The sequence below is a fragment of the Cibotium barometz genome, chromosome 64 (genome assembly GCF_041138505.1).
Source record: "Cibotium barometz isolate CiBa-2024 chromosome 64, ASM4113850v1, whole genome shotgun sequence".
Classification (NCBI taxonomy): domain Eukaryota; kingdom Viridiplantae; phylum Streptophyta; class Polypodiopsida; order Cyatheales; family Cibotiaceae; genus Cibotium; species Cibotium barometz.
The window spans coordinates 25,804,993-25,828,333 of NC_141109.1; positions in this window are offsets into that span (position 1 = coordinate 25,804,993).

Below are 23,341 nucleotides of genomic sequence, written 5' to 3' on the forward strand. Positions count from 1 at the left end.
ACCCGTGCTAATGCCTGCACAACCTATCGAGCAACCGTCACACCACATAGTTTCAAGGAATCCGAATGTAGTCCAGTCTGTGCCGTTACCACCACCAGTGCTAGGACCACAACCTCCACATCCAAGGATTACCCCAATGAACCAGATGGGTTGTGAGTCACATAGTGCATGTGGGGATTATGAAGAGGAGATAGACCCCACTGCTCCATACGGGATTGATATGTTTGAAATGATTCCCCAGTACTACATGGAGGATCATTTCGGGCAAGTCAAGCCTGTATATCAAGCGGCTGCTCTCGCCACACAAGAGGGCAAAACCTTAACACCTTGGCGAGGAGACCACCTCTTCAATGCTATGAGTGTGGTGGACCGCATCGTGTAGCAGAGTGCCCTAATAGGCTACAGAAGAATGCTACTCATATGCAACCAAATCAAGGGAGCACATCGGGAATGCCGGTACTTACATGTAATCGTTGTGGCATAGATCATTTGATCGCTCAATGTCCACATAATCCTAATGCACCCAAGATTACGCCATTGAATTTGGTTGAGGTCACCAACCAAGCACGAGGAACCACACCTGTTGTACCCGCGAATGTAGTTACACGGTCAATGCTTCAAAATCAAAACTACATTCTTGAAGAGAGGGATACTGCATCAATCGCTCAAGCAAAGAAAAAGAAAACACGACGAAAGAGATCGCTTAATGCCACGAGCTCCAAGCCCAGTTCAAAGACTAACATAGGGACAGGAGATGACCCCGTGTATATGAATGATCCTGAAGATGATTCCGATTCAATAGAAACCGTGGGGACCAAAGCCACTACCTTAAGGGAGGAACCCACTCGGGAGCTCAATGAAGGAGAATCAAGCGAGCACATAAATAAGGGGAAACAGAAGGAAACTTCCTTGGCCCCACAACCAAGTCAGTTAATGCCCTCTCGACCACCCAAACTGACTGAGACTCCCCAAGACAAGCCACGTGGGCCAAAAACCCTCAAGAAAAAGATTGGAACTTACCCAAACCCAGTTGAGGAGATTGAACAAGTGCAACACTTAAGGGGTTTGGTGGAAGAAACACAAAGAGAACTGGAACCAAACTCGAGAAAAATCAAAATTCCAGATATAGTGTTTCCTACGCAAGTTCAGCCTCAGCGGAACCATAAACCGTTAGCTATACCGAGTATCATTCGGGAAGAAAGTGAGGATAGGACATCCGGAAGTGGGCAAACACCCTTCTTGCTGGAAAGAATGTTTAGTGAGGGAATGCCTGACCCCATCGACGAAGAGGAAATGATTCCATCTTCACCAGTCCCTAGTCAAGGGGCGATGTCTCGAAAAGTACCGTTGAATGTGTCCAAGCTAATGGATTTCATGTCCTCTAAAATCAGAACCACGATCATATCCAAATTATACGGAGATCCTGAGCTATTCTTAGCTCTTTAGGCATTTCTCAATGGAGAACTAAAGGCGGGGCTGCCACAATTTGCAAATATGGATAGACCCGACACGCTTCAAGAGATGAAGGGGAGCATTGGGATCTACAACCCAACTTTGATGAAGATTCGATCGTGGAAATACCTGTGAACAAGTTGGGACAGTACTTTGAAGGTGACGAATCTAATGCCACCCTCCCCATTACTACCAAGGGATTAACTCTAAAGGGAATCCTTGATGGTGGTGCTGGAGTGAGCATTGTGACTAAAAACTGTTGGGAATCTATGGGAAGGCCTCACCTCGAAGTCACAAACATAGTGGTTAAGATGGCAAACGGAACCATAGCTAAACCTATTGGAATGTTAAGGGACCTTAAGATCAAGGTCCTGGGATACAAGGTAAAACATACCTTCATTGTAATGGATTTCTCCAAGCATCCTATGTCATATCAAATGATCTTAGGATGCCTTTCATGAGGGAAGCACAAATGGTGCATGACTGGTCGAAAAACCATGTCTATCTACAATTCCAGGACTCTGTCATTCGAGTTGATCTTGAGAATGGTTGTGCACATCCTTTAGGAAGCAAGGTTATCATCGATAATCGATCGGATACCTGTTCACTCCGCCCCAGTAAGGTATTGCTATACATGCAAAAAAGAGACTGATGATGGGAAGGATTCTCCTTACATGGATGTCCTACCGGGTATGACTGAGTTGGATAACGTGGATTGGGTACACCTAGTGGCAACCGGGGAAATAGAGGCACAAGTTGGGTAACATCTGAGGGGCAAGATATGCCACCGTTAGTGCCAATAAACATGATAGGTGTTATGCACTTGACTCCTGATGGCGAGAAAGTGGCAAACTCCACTGACACTGAAGGTAGCGAAGACTCTGACCAATGCAACTCGGAGTATGAATCTCAAGAAGAAACTGACCCTGAGCCTGATGGAAAAAATGAATCAAATATTTACCCAAATGTGGAAGCAAGGTGCTTAAGGCCTAGGACAGTGGCGTCCTGCAGCTCATCCGAAAGTGAAGATCGACCAAGTGAGTCCGAATCTGATAGAAACAAAAATCAAAAACTTGGTAAGAAGAAAACGAGACATAAGCGCCAACGCTATCGAGCTAATGTACGCACTGCAATAAACAAGGAAAGATCCACTGCAGAATGGCTCAGTTATGTAGGAGCCATTGTTAGCGGATAATTGGGGACAATACCTCCAAAGTGTCATGTGGTGTATTCCGCAACCTCATGACGTCGCCCAATTAGAAATCGAAGAGAAGCCGAAACTAAGTCGTACTGCAAGAAGGCGGCAAAACCAAGAGTTGGCTCAACAACAAAAGGAAGCGGAATTGAAAGAAAAAAGCCTGGCACAACAAGAACCAGTAGACTTACACCCCGCACCCGAGCATTTCAAATCATTCACCACAGGGGAACGTAAAGTAGTCTACACAAAAGCCCAACGAACGCCTACCAATGGGAGTAGCGGTGTCTACGATGGCCCTGCGGTCGGTAGTTAAGGAGATAGACTTGGCAGATCCGAGTGAGGAGTCTAAACCAGTTTTTATTGCTCAAGACCTCACCAAGGCGGAAGAAGCTGCACTTACAAAGCTTCTTAAAGAATTCAAGGACATATTTGCTTGGACATATCATGATATGAAGGGTGTTCCACCCTCGGTGGTGCAACACACGATTCCAATGATTAGCACTGCTAAACCAGTCCAGCAACGTCCCTACCCAATGAATCCTAAGTATGCAAAGATTGTACAAGAGGAAATTGAAAAGCTGGTAAAATGTGGATTCATATACCCAATTGAGCACTCAGAATGGGTTTCTCCGATAGTCATCGTGCCAAAGAAGAATGGGAAACTCAGAGTGTGCGTTGATCTCAAAAAGGTTAATGCAGCCACTAGAAGGGATCATTACCCCTTGCCATATTCTGAACATGTGCTTGAAAGAGTGGCAGGCAAGGAGGCATAAAGCTTTTTAGATGGGTACTCGGGTTACAATCAGATCACAATTGCAGTCGAGGACCAAGCTAAAACAGCATTTATTACGGAGTTTGGAGTGTTTGCCTTTCGCGTCATGGCTTTTGGCTTGACCAATGCACCTGCAACATTCCAACGATTGATAAACACGGCCTTTAAGGAATATCTAAGGGACTTCTGTGAAGCTTTCTTAGATGATCTTTGTGTTCATTCCTCTTGGGATGAGCACTTGATGTGTTTACGAAAAATATTTGAAAGGTGTAGATTATATCGCATCTCATTGAATCCTTTTAAATGCCAATTTTGGGTTAAACACGGAGTTATCTTAGGGCATATAGTGTCCAAAAATGGGATTTCCATTGACGAGAGTAAAATCAAGGTCATTCTGGAATTGCCCCCACCCACCAACTACAAGGGAGTCCAACGCTTTATGGGCCACGTTGGTTATTATCGAAGATTTATTCTATTCTTCGCCGAGATAGCTCGACCATTGTATAAGCTTCTCATCGAGTTTATTTGGACCGAAGAATGTGATCGTGCCTATGAGCTATTAAAGAAGGCCTTGGCGAGTGCTCCAATCTTGAGAATGCCTAACTGGGATTTACTCTTCCATGTGCATATTGACGCATCAAACTTTGCTATTGGGTGTGTGTTAACTCAACCTGGAGAACACAAGCTAGACTACCCCATTAGCTTTGCCAGTCGCCAGTTGAACGATGCTGAGATGAACTACACCACTACGGAGCGAGAAGGGTTGGCAATGATATATGCAGTAAGGAAATTTCATTATTACCTCCTTGCCACCAAGTTTGTTTTCTATGTAGATCATCAAGCATTGTTGTATCTGGTAAACAAACCATGCTCCACAGGAAGAATCACACGATGGCTATTGATTCTTCTTGAGTTTGATTTCACTGTTGTTGTGAGACCTGGCAAGAAACATGTTATGGCTGATCATTTGTCTCGCATACCCAATGGTGAGGCTCCTACAGGGGTTGATGATGACTTACCGGACACTTCCCTGTTCATGGTGGAGACAATGCCTAAATGGAGTGAGAAGATTGTTAACTTTTTGGTTAATGGCTTTCCACCCAAGGAGCTTCGTAAAGATCTAGCTCGAAAGCTAATCAAAGAATGCGAACCCTATTGCCTGATAGCCGGGACTCTTTATAAAAGAGGAAAGGATGACGTTCTTAGGCGTTGTGCCCGAGAGGATGAGTATCTATACATTTTACAAGAGGCACATATGGGCGTAGCCGGTGGTCACTTCTCAGGAGACTTAACTGCACGAAAGATCTTACAATCAGGGTATTGGTGGCCCACTATGTTCTAAGACGCATCACTCTTTGTGAAGGGTTGCGATGAATGCCAACGATATAAGAAACCCCAGAGGAAAGATCAGATGCCCCTACATCCGATCAAAGTAAACCAACCATTTGAAAAGTGGGGTTTAGACTTTGTAGGTCCAATTAGTCCAGCGGCCCGAAACACACAATCTCGCTATATTATTGTGGCCACTGACTATATGACCAAATGGGCTGAACCGAAAGCGACACGTAAGGCAGATGCGAGGACAACAGCCAAGTTCCTCTTTGAAAATATAATCACACGATTCGGTTGTCCTTTTGAACTTGTGAGCGACAATGGTACGCATTTTATAAATGAAGTGATTAAGGAGCTCACAACAAATTTCATGATATCCCATCATAAATCTACTCCTTACTATCCGCAAGCGAATGGCCAAGCCGAGAGTACCAACAAGATTTTAATCTCTATTTTGACAAAGACAGTTGAAGCTCATCGCACGGATTGGGATCTAAAGCTTACGACAGCTTTATGGGCCTATCGTACTGCGTACAAAGTGGCTATTAATTGCACACCATTCAAAATGGTATATGGCCAAGAAGCAGTCATGCCGTGGGAATTTGTCATTCCTAGTCTTCGTGTTGCTACTCAAGAGGGTTGGGATGGTAATCCCTTAGCAGAGCGTCTGTATATCCTTGAGCGGCTAAACGAAGAAAGACAATTGGCTGTATACAATGCCCTTGTGGAGAAGGATAGAAGGAAAAAATGGTTTGATCGCCATCTAAAGGACAAGGACATCAAGGTTGGGGATAAAGTCCTGATGTATGGAGTGCGAAACGAAAAGAAGAAGCTCAAATATGCTGGTAAGGGACCATATAGAGTATGTGAAATTACCCCGCAAGGTACCATCAGAGTGGAGACTCTCGACGGAGTTGAAACCATTGGATTCCTTAATGGGAGTAAATTCAAACGATACTGTGATCCCCTGAGCCAGGAGGAGTTACATGCAATCCATCAAAAGAAGGCAGCTAAAGAACAAGCTGAGCTTAAAAAGATACAAGCGAGAGTCGAAGCCAAAGAACGTCAACAGCGTGCTAGGAGACAACGAGAAGCCAACTTGGGAATTACGCAAGTATTTTTCGAGGAAGCAGAGGAGGATGCACTGGAATCTGACCCACCTCTAAGATACCCAATTGAGTTACGGAGTCCTTACGGGGAGGTGTTGTATAATGCATTATTGGATACAGGAGCTCAACACAATTTGCTATCATATGGCGTGTGGTGTCAACTGGGAAAACCACCTTTAACCAAGAGTTCTATCCAAGTTCAAGGAATCAACAAGAAGAAAACCCTTGTCTCAGGAATTCTGCACACTCCGGTTGCTTATGACAAGGGAACCATAATTCAAAGCTTTTTGGTTATGCCTGCTGGTACGATGGAAGGGACTGTAATCTTAGGGCGCAAATGGATGATGGCCACCAAGTGCAATATTGATTGGGCAACCAGACAAGTCACAACGCAAGAACCAACACGAGGTCTGACCGCTCAAAATCCCGCACCTAAGTCATCCACTCAAATATTAGATAATGAAAAATCACAAAGTCCAATGGCAAAACCATCTTCGATTGTTGGCCACCCCTCTAACGCTTCAACGCCAAGAGTGGAAACAGGCAAGGTGGTCCCTAAAGCTTCGCTTGCTATGCCAAAGAGTACATACAAATGGGTCCCCAAAGCTTCGTTAACAGCTACTTCCCCTGTTCAATCTCGTTCAGCCACCAAGAAGCCTCGTAAAAGGAAAGCAGCTACCCACCCGAGAAAGGGCAATGTAACATCGCGATGGGTCCCTAAAAAATTATTAGTAGCCCAAGGGTACTACGAGGGGAATGACCAGATTTGGGTCCCTAAACATAAGCTGAATCCCTCTACATCACCTGTAAAACCTTGCAAACCAATTGTTACCACCCCAATGACAATTCAAGACCGTGGTAAGGGAAAGGTAATAGAGTGCTCCGCACCACTTCCAGAGTTAGTTTGGATTCCCAAACGATATCGATCATTACCACCTAGCTCAGGAAGGGGGGAGCCACATGAAGCTTCTAGCTCCTCATGCCAGGCACACACTCATATAGAAGTTTCTACATGCTCTACACCTACTCTTGTCAACACCCAACAAAAAACCGATGAGTCTACGTCTCCCCTTGTAATAGTATCGTCGGAAACCATTTCCTCCATTCGTCAATGGGAGCGTACACTACCATCTCTGTAATTGGATGTGGCCACAAGGGTCATAAAAAGCTATCTGCCCACATCACAACCTATGACCCGCTGGACAAATTGGTTCCAAGAGGCTGCAACATCATTGCAAATAATATGATCTACCCAAGGAAAGGGGGAGCATGTACTCACGCTCGAAATTCTATTGCTTCCTCTTTAACCTTCTCCCCTGACCATGTAATTGCCAAATTCAAGGGGATGTATATATATAGCTTCATACATAGAAAAGAAAAGAGAAAAATAAAAATAGTAAAAAGAGCAAGAGCACAAAAACAAGAGAAATATCCGTATACAATAAAAAACTAGATTGTCCTGTCATAAACCTACTGATGCTATATCTGTGTTTGCAGATATGGCAGATGCCCGATCATCATACACTTCATCCACTCCTACCTTTGGTGAGAGGTATCATCTGTGAAAAGATGCAGGGGGGAGGAGAGCTTGAGCTCTTGCAAGCACACACACACACAAAACCCTAATAGAGAACACACAAGGTGAGAGGCTGAAAATCTTCTTCTTCTCTACTCAACACTCAACACACCATATACAAGAATAAGAGTACACGTAATATGAAAGGTACTCAACCAATACATACAGGGGTTCTCTATAGTGTGAACCCGACTAAATGAGCTGGCGCTATAACTATGCCAGTCTCTAGAATGGCTGTCACACAGCCTGTCATCCCACTGGCCGCATATCTCCCATGATCTCACCAACCATGCCAGTGGTGTAAGTGTGGGGCCTATCCCCCAGGCGGGTCATCAGTGGCCACCGCCTCACTAGACGAGCTCGATATCTCAACACTCCCCCTCGAGCTCAACTCCATCTCATGTACACCAAGCGAAGCCCTGAATCTGCGGAGCTTCTCTGTACCCAATGCTTTGGTGAAGATGTCAGCTACCTGATCCTCTGTGCTGACATAGACAAGGTCAAGGTCTCCTGCCAAGACCTTCTCTCTGACGAAGTGATAGTGGACCTCTATGTGCTTCGTACGAGCATGAAAGACTGGGTTCCTGGCCAACTGTATACTACTAATGCTGTCACAGAAAATGACAACTTGTCTATCCACTGATAGACCCAAATCTGCAAGTAGCTTTCTCAACCAAGCTACCTCACATGCTGCCATAGCAGCTCCTCTGTACTCGGCCTCTGTACTCGATAGAGCAACCGTAGGCTGCTTCTTGCTGCTCCAAGTCACAGCAGCACTCCCCAAAGAAAACATGAATCCACTGGTAGATCTTCTGTCTGAGATACTACCAGCCCAATCAGCATCTGTGTACCCATGTACACATATCTCTGTCCCAGTCTCATAGAATAGTCCACAATGCAAAGTAGACTTCACATACCTCAGTATGCGTCTCACTGCATCCAAATGCGGTTTTCGTGGAACCTGCATAAACTGACTCACCAACCCAACACCATAGCTCAAATCTGGTCTGGTGATCGTCATGTAGATCAAACTTCCTACTATGCTCCTGAAGTAGGATCCTTCAAGATCTCTCCTGAATCTGCACTCAACTTGCCATTCTGATCCAATGGCACAGAAATAGGCTTACAGCCTGTCATACCATACTTAGACAACATGTCCAAGCCATACTGTCTCTGCAGTAATCCAATACCATGTGGTGACCTAATCACCTCAATGCCCAAGAAATATCTGAGCTCCCCCAGATCCTTCATCTCAAACTTCTGTCTAAGCAAGATCTTTACATCAAAGATCTCTGCATCATGGTCCCCCGTAATGATCAAGTCATCTACATAGATGACAACAAGCACAACTCCTCTATCACCATGTCTCACATACAATGAGAAATCTGCATTGGCTACATGAAAGCCAATAGTGACAAGATATTCAAAAATCTTGTCAGACCATGCTCTTGGTGCTTGCTTTAAGCCATACAAGGCTTTCTTAAACCTACAAACATGCTCGGGGTGACCCACATCCTCATATCCAGGTGGCTGCAACATATACACCTCTTCTTGCAAATCCCCATGCAAGAATGCATTCTTTACATCCATCTGATGTAAAGACCATTGCTTTGACGCAGCCACTGCTATCACAACTCTCACCGTTGCCATCTTGGCAACTGGGCTGAAAGTTTCCTCATAATCAATCCCATATGTCTGCGCATATCCTTTGGCTACCAATCTAGCCTTGTACCTGTTTATGCTTCCATCACTGTTATGTTTAACTTTGTACACCCACTTGCATCCAATGGCTTTCTTGCCTTCTGGCAATTGCACTAAATCCCAAGTTTCATTTCCATATAGTGCATCCATCTCCTCATCCATAGCTTTCTCCCAACACACATTTCCAACAGCCTCATCAATGCATGTGGGCTCAACAACCTGCACAACCTTTGCCATATATGCATAGTGATGTGCCACATAACCATCATAGGTAAATCTCTGCACAGGATTTCTCACTCTCCCAGATCTTCGCAGCTTCTCATTCATGGCTTCCATAGCCTTCTTTACACCAGGTGTTCTCATAGCTGGGATCCCAAGCTCCTCATCAAGGCTCATATCTGAGCCACTAGACTCTCCATCAACATGAGAATGCCCTGCAGAAATGTCAGGCATACCAAGGGGCTCAACCACTTTCTCTTTTCCTTTACGTGATGTAGTAATCACATTTGTAGGACTGGTATTATGACGCAGCCTGCCACTCCATGGTCTATCAACAGACCCACTAGATGAGGACTCTCCTGGTCCACTCAAAGACTGTGATTGCTGACCTGCATTCTGTGCAACCACACTTCCACTCACATCAGCCCCACCAACAGCTTCTTTTTCAGCAGCATAACAGCTGCTCATCTCATCAAAGACAACATCCCTGCTTACCCTCAGCTCACGTGTAGTAGGGTTATAACACATGTATCCCTTTTGCTCAAGGGAATATCCAATAAACACACATTTTTCAGCTTTCGGATCCAGCTTAGTTCTCAGCTCATCTGGCACATGCACATATGCAATGCATCCAAAGACTTTCAGATGAGACAAATCTGGTTTTCTGCCAGTAAACCTCTCCTCTGGAGTTACATCATGTATGGCTGCAGTTGGAGTCCTGTTCATGATGTATACTGCTGTAGAAACAGCCTCAGCCCAATAGCAATGCGGCATATTCTTCTCTTCCATCAATGCTCGCGCAATCTCAGCAATGTGCCTGTTTTTCCGCTCAGCAACTCCATTTTGCTGCGGAGTGTATCTACATGTAAACTGTCTCCGAATACCATTCTTCTTCAAAAATTCAGAGAACTCATTGGAGAAGTACTCTCCCCCTCCATCTGACCTTAGGCACTTTACATATTTCCCTGTTTGCTTTTCAACCAAAACTCTGAAATTCTGAAAGTGAGTGAACACCTCACTCTTCTCTTTCATGAAATATACCCACACTTTCCTTGTGTGGTCATCAATGAAAGTCACATAATACCTGCAGCCTCCCATAGATATGGTCTTCGTAGGACCCCATACATCTGAATGCACAATATCTAGTGCATTTCTGCTCACATATCTGTTACGTGGAAACACATGCTTTGTTTGCTTCCCAAATTGGCATGCTTCACATATTTTCTGCATACCTTCCACTTTAAATTTTGGTAGTCCAGGCTTACCACAATAATAGCATTCACGTGTATCATTATATTGCCTTTGCCAATTTCCACGGCCTCTTTTACTCCCCCTGCCTCTGAATTTGCCTCTTCCACCTGCGTGTTGTTGTTGTTGTTGTTGATTCTGGGACTGTTGTTGCTGCTGCTGCTGCTGGCCATAATTCTGATTACCTGTTCGGCCACCTCCTTGACCGCGTCCACGGCCTCCTCTACCTCGTCCTCTTCCTGAACTCGTGTAGAAAGCCTGTTGCTCTGAACTGTTTTTACTTTGTGAAGACTGTTGGTCTTCACCCAAGTTCTTCTCTTCGATAATCAGCATAGACACCAAATCTGTAAAGTTGGGAATATTTTCCCGAGTCTGAATAGACGTCTTAAACGCCTTATATTGTGGCCCGAGACCACGTAGACAGACTTCCACCTTGTCATCATCATCTACTGACACACCAATAGATGCAAGGGATTCCACAATACCCTTTATCTTCAGCACATAGTCATTCACAGACATGCTCTTTTTCTCCACAGTATGAAGTTCATTCTTCAACTGTATCTTACGTGCCTTGGTGTTTGTTTCATAAAGCTTTACCAAGGTGTCCCACGCCTCCTTGGGGGACTTGGCATCCTGAATGTGCCCAATCATGGTGTCCTGTATACTAATGGAGAGCCAATACATAACCTTCCTAGCTCCTTGGTTCCAGTCTTTAAACTCTTTCACATCTGCAGCAGTTGGATTTATATCCGGTATCTCTGGTGCCTCTTCATGCTCACCTTCTATGTAGTCCCAATAGCCTTTTCCCATCAGGAAATTCGTCAACCTGAACCTCCAAGCATGGAAGTTATTCTTGTCAAGCTTCTCAGCCACAATCTGTGTTATGCCATCATTAGACATCTTGCCAAACACACAATTTTACCAGAACCTGCACTCTGGTTTTTCCTGCACAAATGCTGTATTTTCAGCACAGCGGTACTGTAGTACTCTCAAATGTCACAACCAGTGACTTCAATGTGCATACATACACCCAATGGCAACTGTAGACCTCTTTGCAGCACCCACAGTGTCTGCACAGTCAATCTGTCTTCCTGCAGTTCTTAAAACAGAGTTCTGCGGAGAATCGATGACTTACCCGTAGTGCTCGAAATCGCCTGCTTTCTGAAAAACGGAGGTCCAGACGCGCCCGAAATGCGTTTTCGGCCCGAAAATTTCAGTCCGAAGGACTAGTCCGAAGGACTATATAGTTGCCCTGTAGCTTTACTCCCGCGAAGAAAGCTCCTCAATCAGAGACCGTTTGCCGGTGCCCCGACAAGGGTATAGTTGAAGCTCTTACCCTCGTACCGCTTTCTGTGGTTCTCTTGCCTTGCAGCTCAGCCCTTAGCACGAACCAGGCTCTGATACCATGAAAAGATGCAGGGGGGAGGAGAGCTTGAGCTCTTGCAAGCACACACACACACTCACAAAACCCTAATAGAGAACACACAAGGTGAGAGGCTGAAAATCTTCTTCTTCTCTACTCAACACTCAACACACCATATACAAGAATAAGAGTACACGTAATATGAAAGGTACTCAACCAATACATACAGGGGTTCTCTATAGTGTGAACCCGACTAAATGAGCTGGCGCTATAACTATGCCAGTCTCTAGAATGGCTGTCACACAGCCTGTCATCCCACTGGTCGCATATCTCCCATGATCTCACCAACCATGCCAGTGGTGTAAGTGTGGGGCCTATCCCCCAGGCGGGTCATTAGTGGCCACCGCCTCACTAGACGAGCTCGATATCTCAACAATCTGTACCTTTCTCAGATATTCCACATGTGCTATCCTATAATTGAAACTGAATGGGATCATATAGATGTACTAGCCAGAGAGGAAAATGTTGAGGAATTAGAATGGCTAATTCGCCTATTGACCATGACTGACCCCTACTCCGTAGAGGACATATCCCCGATAGCCCAATGCTTTCCTTTTCCACAAGATGACTATCCTCGCATGGTTACATTTTTGATGAGTTTATGTGGATGGGAAAATGAAAAGGAAATATCTGACAATGATGAATGGACGGATGAAACTCATGGCACTACTGAGGTTGACTTTATTTGTTTGGATGATGCGGAGAGAGGCTTAGCCTTAGGGCTAGAGCCAGGACTTTACAACATCCTCTTACCGTATTCTCAGTAGTAGTGTGGTGACTGGTAGGTAGGTCAGTGTTTTTAAGTTTTTTTTTCTAGTGTAGATTCCTTAAACAAGTCTTGAAATTTTCACACTGATGTACCTCTCGAGGTATAGTGCTTGTTAGTTGATTGTACAGGTTGAAAAGTTTGAGGTGGGTTCGCTTTCAAGTCCTGAGAGTGCCGCAACGTTCATCAAAATATATCTACATCAAATTGCTAGTTGTCTCGTCAAATCAAGGAGATCTCCAATTACAGGTGTAATTCTTCCATACCCACTCTCTTTCGTTTTTACTGTTCAATCAACTGCATAAACTATAATGCATGACCACATGGAAATTGTCAATGTACTACTTAGTTTTTGAAGTTGCTTGCATGCTAGTGTAAATCATTAATGAGCTTAACTTTATTGGAAATATTCCTAAGCAGCATGACGTCTTTAGTTAACCTTGGAATACGATTGTCTTAGGTCTAGGGTCAAACCATCTTACTGTTTGACACCTGGCCATGTGTGTGTTGACCTCTAGGACATAGCTATTACCCCTTTGTCGAAAGGATGCAAGACAAATTATAGTTCAGGAGCGAAGATCAAAAGAAATAGATTATTTAAAAAAAAAAACCTACAATAAATGGCAATACAAGTCTATGATGTGCTTTAATGTTGGCCTATCGCCTTATTGATACTTGGTAGGCGAGGAGTATTCTACTCCAGACCGATGCCTTGGTTGGTAGGGGGTAGCCTTGCCTAAAGTGAGCTAATAGATTCCTGGATAATGCCTTGTGTTAAACATGGTACCAGGATCGATGTTAGTTTTGCCTTAGGAAGGTCGCCATTGTGTGTAAAAATTGTCACGTGCATTAAAAAAAAAAGAAAGACAAAAAGCTCTTGTAACTCTGATGTTTCTTGTGTCCCTAGGCTTGTGGTATTAACTTGTTCTTAGGGTAGACACAATGTGGTCATCTGTTTATTTATTAAGCTTGGTTATTTTCCTTGACTTAGGCCAGTTATAAACCTTGATTAACCTTTGGCACCTTGCTTACTCTTGATTTACTTTCAATAATTTTAAACTCATGTTAATTTGCTACACTAGCTCATTCATGTGACCCTTAAACTAAGTTCTCATTGCAGCATCCATTGTGGTCTAATATGCTTGAATTTATACACCTTATATCTTTTGAATTTCAGCATACTTTCACTCTACTTCCCTGTTTTGCAGACGGTCCACCACAACAACCCTATCGAGCTTACCATACCATAGCTTCCGAGGACGGAATCTACATCAGGAAGGGGGGCATGTTAACCGATGGCAGACATTGAGACGTATTATGTTTTACGTCATTAATTTAAATATTCTGAGTCATGGGCCGGGCTTGTCGGCACCATATGTTAAGGATAAAGGGATTGGGTGATCGCCGATGAGAGGCGCACCTTGAATATCAGTAGGATAAGGATTAGGATTGGCCGGCCATGTATGGGCGCCCAAGTGTGAACGGCCAAGTCACCTATAAGAGTCAAATGTAACCCTAAAATCCTCATTCTCATGTGTTGTGAATACAAGAGTGCTCTTGCCTTATCTCTTTGGTTTCCTTCTCCTGCGTGAGAGAGAGAGAGAGAGAGAGTGAGAGAGCGATCGAGCACTGTGTAGCGGCACGGCGGCGGAGAGGCGGTAGAGCAGCGACTGCGGCTCCTCCTTCACGGCTGCGACGCGGGAATCCTTCAAGATGGCAGTTAAGCGGTGAGTGACACACCTTTTTGCATTCTGTTTTGAGCTTCCTTCCCTGGTTGTATGCTTGCAGCCATTCGTGGCTCGCATACGGTGTCCGGCAAGTCCCCAGCTATGACCTGTGCGGCAAAAGCGCACATACATCCATATGCTTGAATGTCATTATTAAATGGGATTCTTGTCCTAATGTTTCCAATCCTTCCTTCTTAACACGTTTGCATTTTATACATCACCATCATCAAAACTTCCTATATTTAGTAAATTCTATGTCTAGTGAGATGAATGTTTGCATTCTCATTCAATTCCTTGTTTATAAAATCGACACATTGGTGCCTATTTCATCACATTGATAAAATTGACACATTGAATGAGAATGCATGTTTCATTAAATTCCTTGTGCTAATAAAATCGACACATCTTGGCTATTCAATGCCTCCTTATAATCGTTATTTTTAGGAAGGGATTGCCTTGCAAACCCCAATTTGGTTGTTGGTGTAAACCATTTACCTTTTTTTAAACCTTGAATGGATGCCCCTAACCTATGTGCATGTGTGATGCCAGTTTGGTTATTAGTGTAATCCATTTACCTTTTTTTAAAACCTTGAATGGATGAGCCCCTAACCTATGTGCATGTGTGTTGGCCACATTGTGCTTATGTAAGCATGTTTTAGGAGAAAAAGATTTTGTGTTAACTGAAACATACTTTCTTGGCATGGGAAGTGGAACTCTTTAAATCACTTGATGCACTTGATGGGCAAGGGAAGTGTGTAAAGCTCCTAAGAAGATATAACAACAAAGTGGGTGTTTAGACACACATAGTGACACTTGAAGAATCATTTATTTTTGGGTTTGTTTGAGTAACTAGACTAATTATCTAGGTTCACAAGCTTCCAGCCAAAAGCTACCTAGTGGTCATTGAGTTACAAAAGCTACCTAGTGGTTGGTGAGAGGAAGTGTGGACCCACCAGCAACACGACGACGGAAGTCCCCCCCCACCTCCATCCCCGTATCCACTCACCCATAAAGGGTGTTGGAGGGATAAGGGAGGCCTTAGCACGCGTGCGCGCGCACACACACACACACATAAATTTTCATCACAAGGCTAGTTTCGTGTGTGTGTGCGCGCGTGCTCGCACACACACACACACACATACATTTTCATCACAAGGCTAGTTTCGTTTTATGGGATAATGGAACCTTACACAAGGGGGGTAAACCAATTCCACATGGTAGCCAAGGGTGACGACATTGCCAACAACGGACATGATAGTAGGACAAGAGAAACTCCTCGCCCTAAGGGAGGTTTCTAACAATGTGTGGCTCCCCATCTCATTTTCTGTCTTGGGCAGGGGAGATTTTTGACATGTAACTCAGTGGCTCATTTTCTGACATTTTCAATGAGCATTTTCCTTCTCCCTCTGGTGGGCTCATTTTCTGACATTTTCAACGAGCTCATTTTCAGACATTTTCATTGATGAGCCGTTTCCTTCTCCTTTGCTGAGCGAGGGCTTTGTGTATCTAGCCTAAGTTTTGGCTCATTATCTGACATTTTCAAGGGCACCAGCCTAAGTTTTGACAAAAAGAACACGCCAACAAGTGCATTTGTAAAACATTACAACCATGTAATCTCCTAAGAGACTTTTTAGACTATGGCCTAGAGAATGTCCGGAGAGTCTGACCCCCTAAACACGGTGTGAAAGCCCTCGCCATCTTCCTGCGGGCGCAATCAGCACACTCGGAAGTGCAATGGCGGAATCGCGATTGAGCCATGCAGAGCTTGAGACTTCATCGACCCGCAACTTGGAACCACTCAATCCGTACATACCTGTCGTCTACTACCACCATCACAAGCCATCCAGAGAGAAAAGAGAACCAGGAAATGCAGGGCCCGCTCAAGGAAGGACTTCAGAATCACGAAAATCAAGTCCCTTCTCAAGGGAAATTAGGGTTTCACCAGTTAGGTTTTAAGCTTGAAACCCTGTGCAGAGAAGGGCAGCTGGACATGGCTATGGATACCCTTTCACGCATGGATTACATGGGAATAGCTCTCCCCCACCACATATATTTGCCTTTAATGAAGGCCTGCATCAAAGGAAAAGCCCTCACCCATGCCAAACAAGTTCATGCCCACCTTGCCCAGCATAAATTGGAGCTGAATAGCTTGCTTGGTGAACACCTGGTTTTGACTTTGGTTAAATGTGTTGGGCTTGATGATGCATGCCATGTATTTCTGAGATTGCCGCACCGTACTGTCCTCTCATGGACAGCCATGATTTCTGGGTACACAGAAAGTGGCCGAGGTTCAGAGGCGCTAGAAATGTATCAATGCATGCAAGAGGATGATGTGAAGCCCAACCAGTATACCTTTGTCAGTCTACTCAAAGCTTGTGGCAGCATGCTTGATCTTGAAAAGGGCAAGCAATTACATGAGGACGTTCTCAGGCAGGGTTTATCATCAAATGTCTTTATTGGGAGCATACTTGTGAGCATGTATGGCAAGTGTGGAAGCATTGTGGATGCAGAAAATGTGTTCAAAGAGTTCTCCCAGCTTAACTCTGTGTTGTGGAATGCAATGCTCTCTGCATACACTGAGCAGGGTCAAGGAGAGAGGGCTTTGCAGTTGTACAGACAGATGCAAGCCGAAGGTGTAGTCAGGGATGAGCGGACGTTTGCAATTGTCATTCAAGCCTGTGGCAGCCTCGTAGATAAAAAAGAAGCTCATGTTGTGGAGGGACGGCTAGCAAAGGTGATGTTTCTAGAAATCGGCCATGGTTTACATGCTGATGCTCTGAGGAAGGGCTTTTCTTCGATCATGTATGTTGGTAACACTCTTGTGAGTATGTATGGAAAGTTTGGAAGAATTGTGGAAGCAGAGAATGTATTCAATGGGTTGTCTGAGCGCAATGTTGTGTCATGGAGTGTCATGCTTTCAGCATATGTTGAGCAGGGCCAAGGGGAGAGGGCTTTACATTTGTATAGGCGGATGCAAGAAGGTGGTGTGAGACCAGATGAGCGGATGTTTGTAATTGCTCTTCAAGCATGTGGCAGCTTTTTGCAGAAGGAAGAAACTACTGAAGATCCACAAATAAATTTGATGTCTTTAGATATAGGCCAGGCATTGCATGCTGATGCTGAGAGAAAGGGCCTGTCTTCACACGTTTTTGTTGCTAACACCCTTGTGAGTATGTATGGGAAGTGTGGAAACATTGCAGAAGCGGAAAATGTGTTTGGTTGGTTGTCAGAGCACGTGCGCAATGTAGTGTCATGGAATGCTATGCTTTCAGCGTATGTTGAGCAGGGACAAGGAGAAAAGTGCTTACAGTTGTATAGACAAATGCAAAAGGAAGGGGTGAGACTAGATCAACGTACTTATGCAATTGCACTCCAAGCATGTGGCATCCTTGGAGAGAAGGGAGAGGTTGTTCTTCTGGAGGGAGGATCGACCAAGGTCGAGTGTAAAGATATTGTCCAGGCATTACACAAGGATGCATGGAGAAAGGGGTTTGTTTCAGATACCTTTGTTTGTAGCACCCTTATGAGCATGTATGGCAAGTGTGGGAAACTTGAGGATGCAGAGAGTATGTTTGTTGGGCTATTGAAGTTTGATGTCAAGGTATGGAATGCAATGCTCTTAGCTTATGTTGAGCAAGGTCAAGGTGAGAAGGCCTTACAGTTGTACAGACAGATGCAAGAGGAAGGTATTGGTCCAGACCAGCAGACATTTATGATTGCCTTCCAGTCATGTTGTATCCTTGCTGAGAAGGAAGAAGCCATTGTTATGGAGGGGCAGTCAATGAAATCGGTCTCATTGCAGATTGTTAAGGCATTGCATATTGATGCCGAGGACAAGGGTTTTGCTTCAGATGTCTTTGTTGTTAACACCCTTTTGAGTTTGTATGGAAAGTGTGGGGCTACTGTAGAAGCAGAGACTGTGTTTGACGAGTTGTCTCATCGCAATATTGTGTCTTGGAATGCGATGCTTTCGGCGTATGTAGATGAGGGCAAAGGGGGGAAGGCTTTACAGTTGTGCAGACAGATGCACGAGGAAGGCGTGAATCTAAATGAGCTGACCTTTATGGTTGCTCTTCAAGCATGTGGTCTCCTTGCAGTCAAGGAAGAAGCTCTTGTAGAGAGTAGATCAATCAAATCAATGCCTCTAGAAATTGGGTGTGCATTGCATGCGGATGCCCTGAGGAAGGGTTTTTCTTCCAAAAGCTTTGTTGCTAACACTCTTGTGAGTATGTATGGCAAGTGTGGAAGCACTAGAGATGCAGAAAACGTATTTGTTGGATTATCCCAGCGCGATGTTGTGTCATGGAGTGTGATGCTCTCAGCTTATGTTGAGCAGGGCCAAGGAGAGATGGCATTACAGCTCTACACACATATGCAAAAGGAAGGCATCAGCCCAGATGATCGGACTTTTGTGGTTGCTCTTCAAGCATGTGGCAGTGTTGTAGAGAAGGATGAAGAGCAACTGACTAAAGCGATGTTTTTAGAAATCGGGCAGGCATTACATGCTGATGCCCTCAAGAGAGGCTTCACTTCAAATGTTTACGTTGGTAACACCCTTGTGAGTATGTATGGCAAGTGTGGAAGTGTTCTTGAAGCAGAAAATTTGTTTAGTGGGTTGTCGAAGTGTGATGTAGTGTCGTGGAGTGTGATGCTCTCAGCATATGTTGAGCAGGGCCAAGGTGAGAAGGCTTTATGCCTGTACAAAGAGATGCAAGAGTTATGTGTCAAACCGGACAAGTGGACATTTGTGATTCTCCTTCAAGCATGTGGTATCTTTGGAGATAAGGAAGCTGTTGTTGTGGATGAGCAGTTAACTCAAGTGGCGCGGCTGAAAATATGCCAGGCATTACATGTTGATGCTTTACGGAAGGGATTTGCTGAGGATTCTTTGATTGGAACCGCTCTTGTGAGCACATATGGCAAATGTGGCTGCATCATAGAAGCAGAGAATGTGTTTGATAGGTTGCCCCAGCGCAAGGTCGCGTCTTGGAATGCAATGCTCTTGGCATATGTTGAGCAGGGCCAGGGTGACAAGGCTTTGCAGCTCTACAGATTAATCATGAGGGAATGTGCGCCTTTGGATGATACCACTTTTGTATTGGTTTTGCAAGCCTGCAGTGCATTGGGAAGTATGGAGATATGCAGGCAGCTGCATTTCATGATCGTCTGCTCAGGATATGATCTTAGTCCTCTTTTGGCAACTTCTCTTACTCGTGCCTATGGAAGTTGTGCAAGTATGGCAGATGCTCAGGCGGCCTTCAATGGGCTGGCTCGGCCTGATGTTGTATTATGGAGTGCTTGCATTGCTGGTTATGTGCGAGAAGGAGATTGTGTCACAAGCCTGCAAATGTTTGAGGATATGCAACTGGCAGGTGTAAATCCTAATAGAGTCACTTTCCTCTTGTTTCTCTCTGCTTGCAATCATGCTGGCCTTGTTGACATAGGTATTACATGTTTTGAATCCATGAGCAAAGACTACGGCATAGCTCCAGACTTGAAGCATTATGCTGCTATGGTAGAGCTTCTAGGGCGTGCAGGTGACTTTGCAAGGGTGGGAAAAATGCTGCAGGGAATGCCGATGCAGGTTGACTTGGCCATCTGGTTGTGCTTGCTTGGTGCTTGTCATACACATGGCAATGTGGAGATGGGAAAACAAGCATTTGGTCATGCAGTGCATTCATATCCAAAGGAGGCTGCTGCATATGTCTTGATGTCAAACATCTATGCTGATGCTGGGCTGCAGGACTTCGCAAATGAGAGAGATAATTCAAATAAAAGTTGCAAGGAGGACTGAGGATGAGCAGAAAGTACACTCTTACACCATCCGAGGCCACAAACCCATTAAAATGACTTGTAAGCAGGATCGTCACTATACATGGATTACCACCAAACACAATACCATGAACCTGTGATGACACTATATGCCATTCTGTGGGAAGCCATTCGTGCCCCTGCTCCCACTCTGGAATGGATTCCAAACACTCTTGCACCATCTGAGGCCACAAACCCCTACAGTAAAAGTTTCTGTATCACAATTTACAGAAGAAAGGGCATTTGCTCACACATGTTGTCAGTCATAGTGTAGAGGAGGCGATGGCCTGGACCTTGTGTATCTTTCCACAGGTTCTTGTGTAACCCTCCAGAGACAGGTCCTGGTGCACCTCCTCATAGAAGCTGGTCATAGCATTTGGGCTACCTCTAATCACTTGTAAGCCACATCTGATTCTGTTGAACAGATGGGAACCATTAGATGCTTTGCATCAAAAGAGAACGCACAGTAATCCTCGTAGAACCAACCCATTTTCTGATTATCCAAGAACCCTCCATGCTTAGATCAAAAGAGAACGCACAGTAATCCTAGTAGAACCAACCCATTTTCTGATTATCCAAGAAGCCTCTATGTTGCTTAGATCAAAAGAGAACGCACAATAATCCTGGTGGAACCAACCCATTCTCTGATTATCCAAGAAGCCTCCATGCTTAGATCAGGGCGGGGGCGGAAGCAAACGGCGCATTCTTGACCTTTTGAGTAAACATTGTCCCCTTCAAACATTCCAAGCAAACCCACCCTTGACTAGGATGACAAAGCCTAAACATCATCTTGACTAAGGTGTGAACTCCTTAAGAAAATGGACTCTAGTATTTTGAAAATTGTGCCACCTGATGAAGAGCAAGACACAAGAATCCATGATTTGCCAAGGGTGGAGCCAAATAAAGACCATTTTAAGCCCTTCTCCATTTCTTGTATGGGTAAAGAAACAAGCATAGAGCTTGCATAGCTTCTTAAATAGACATATTTAAGACAATGAAGGATAAAGACTCATCCCAATGACTTCACAAATGACAAGGTGTTAACCACACTGGTTAACATTATTTTAAGGTGTGCTTACGTTTCATGTAACTCATTTTTATGTAAACCGTGCTAAGCGTTTTATGTAAAAGATATATGGGATGATTGAGCTTACGACTTGTATAATGTCGGCCACGAGCATAAGCTTAGGTGTACATAGAGCTAGAAGAATCAGTTTTGGGTCTCTAATTGTTAAATGAGTGATCAACCATTGTAATAAGAGAGCTTATGTATATAAGTGATTTATGAAATATGAAAAGAGACAATCTTATTATCACAATTGAGTTTCCCTTCCCTTCCCTCTCTCTCTCTCTCTCTCTCTCTCTCTCTCTCACTCACTCTCTTGTGGCTATGGTAGTAAACTTGTGTGCGTGCATGCTTGTTTACTTAATTGTGTGTGTGTGTGCATGTAGGTGATGTCCTCTTTGTTTGCCTCTTCTTCTTCTTCTTCACTCTTGCACACATGAAGGCATTGAATAGGAGTTAATTCCTCCATAGATCCTTCTCTCATTGCTCTTTATAGCTTGAGAAAAGCTCCACTCGAGTGGCATAAGTGGTGATTGAATGAGTCTCTAACGGCTTCACATCGAGGAGTTATTCCTCATTAGAGTTGGCGAAATGCTAGTTCTCGAACCGACGATTACATTGTCTTTTTTCTCTTCTATTCTGTCTCTTGTGCAAGAAAATATACTCATTTTGGTGAACATCTTTGGTGTCATTGTCGAGGATTGCATTTAGCTTAGGGTCCTCCACATTCTATTTCTTAGCTAGATTCTTAATTTGTCCAGATGGAATGCAAATCCATCGTTAGGAGTAGGTTATAAGATACATGTTTGATTTGTTTGATTTTTCTTCTTACAATGGAGCACGAGGAGCTTGGAAGGCTATACCAAAAGTGAGAGCTATAAGTAAGTGTCCTAAGCGCTTGAATCCATTAATTTCTTGTTTTTCTTCAACTAGTTAAAAATTGTATATTGACTTAATCTCACAATTAATCTTAGGATATTAAGTTTAATTAGGTATTCTAAACATCATTGGATAGCTTGGAACTAGTCTAAGCCACCCACAAAAAGAAAAACATAAAAAATATCTTCAAGGGATTGAAATTAGTAAAAAGCCAGAGAAGAAATTGGATGCAATTCAGTCTCGGCTTGCTTTTCTGAGAAGTTAATAGCCGATCAATTTATAGAGATACTGTCGTACGCTCTTAAGTCACGTCGTTCACTTTCTTTGGTAGAATCTTTCCATATCTGCCTCATCAATGTGAGTAATGTACATTAAAGAGAGCATAAAGTGCATAAAAAGGGTATAAAAGTAGTATAACTGTACTGTCACGAAAAATTTGAAGATAGTTATTAGAAGATACGCCATTCCGGTGTATTCAAGATACCTGCTAGGGTTTGTAAGCATACGTCCATACCTTCATAGACGTATGACCATTCCCTTACAAGTGAATGCTTTTCTTGAGTGAACGCTTGTACTGCACTAGAAAATCTTTGTGCTGACACTAGACATGACCACACTTCTCCTATAAGTGAATGACCGTTTCTTCACTAAGGAACGTCCATTCCTCAGCCTATCCACGTCTGTACCCTTTTAGCTCACAAATGTTCATTCCTCTACAAGCGAATACCCGTTCTTTCTCTATATCCATGATCGTACCTACATCCACGTATGACCACACCTTCCACTATGCCACTCCTGTAACTTTATGAAAGAACATCCGTTTCTTTGTGAGTGAACAACCATTCTTAAGCTTCCAGAGGGAAAAAAATTCCCTATCCAAAGTGTGATTTTGCACTCACTTGACATATTCAATGCACCTACGGTCAAGGAAATTGGTGCAAAAAAACCCTTAGTGTGACGATGTTGAACCATTGAACGCACAAAGTGTGATTCTGCAGCACGGTCACTCAACAAATTCATGCACCTACACTCAAGGAAATTGGTGTGAAACAACCCTTTGTT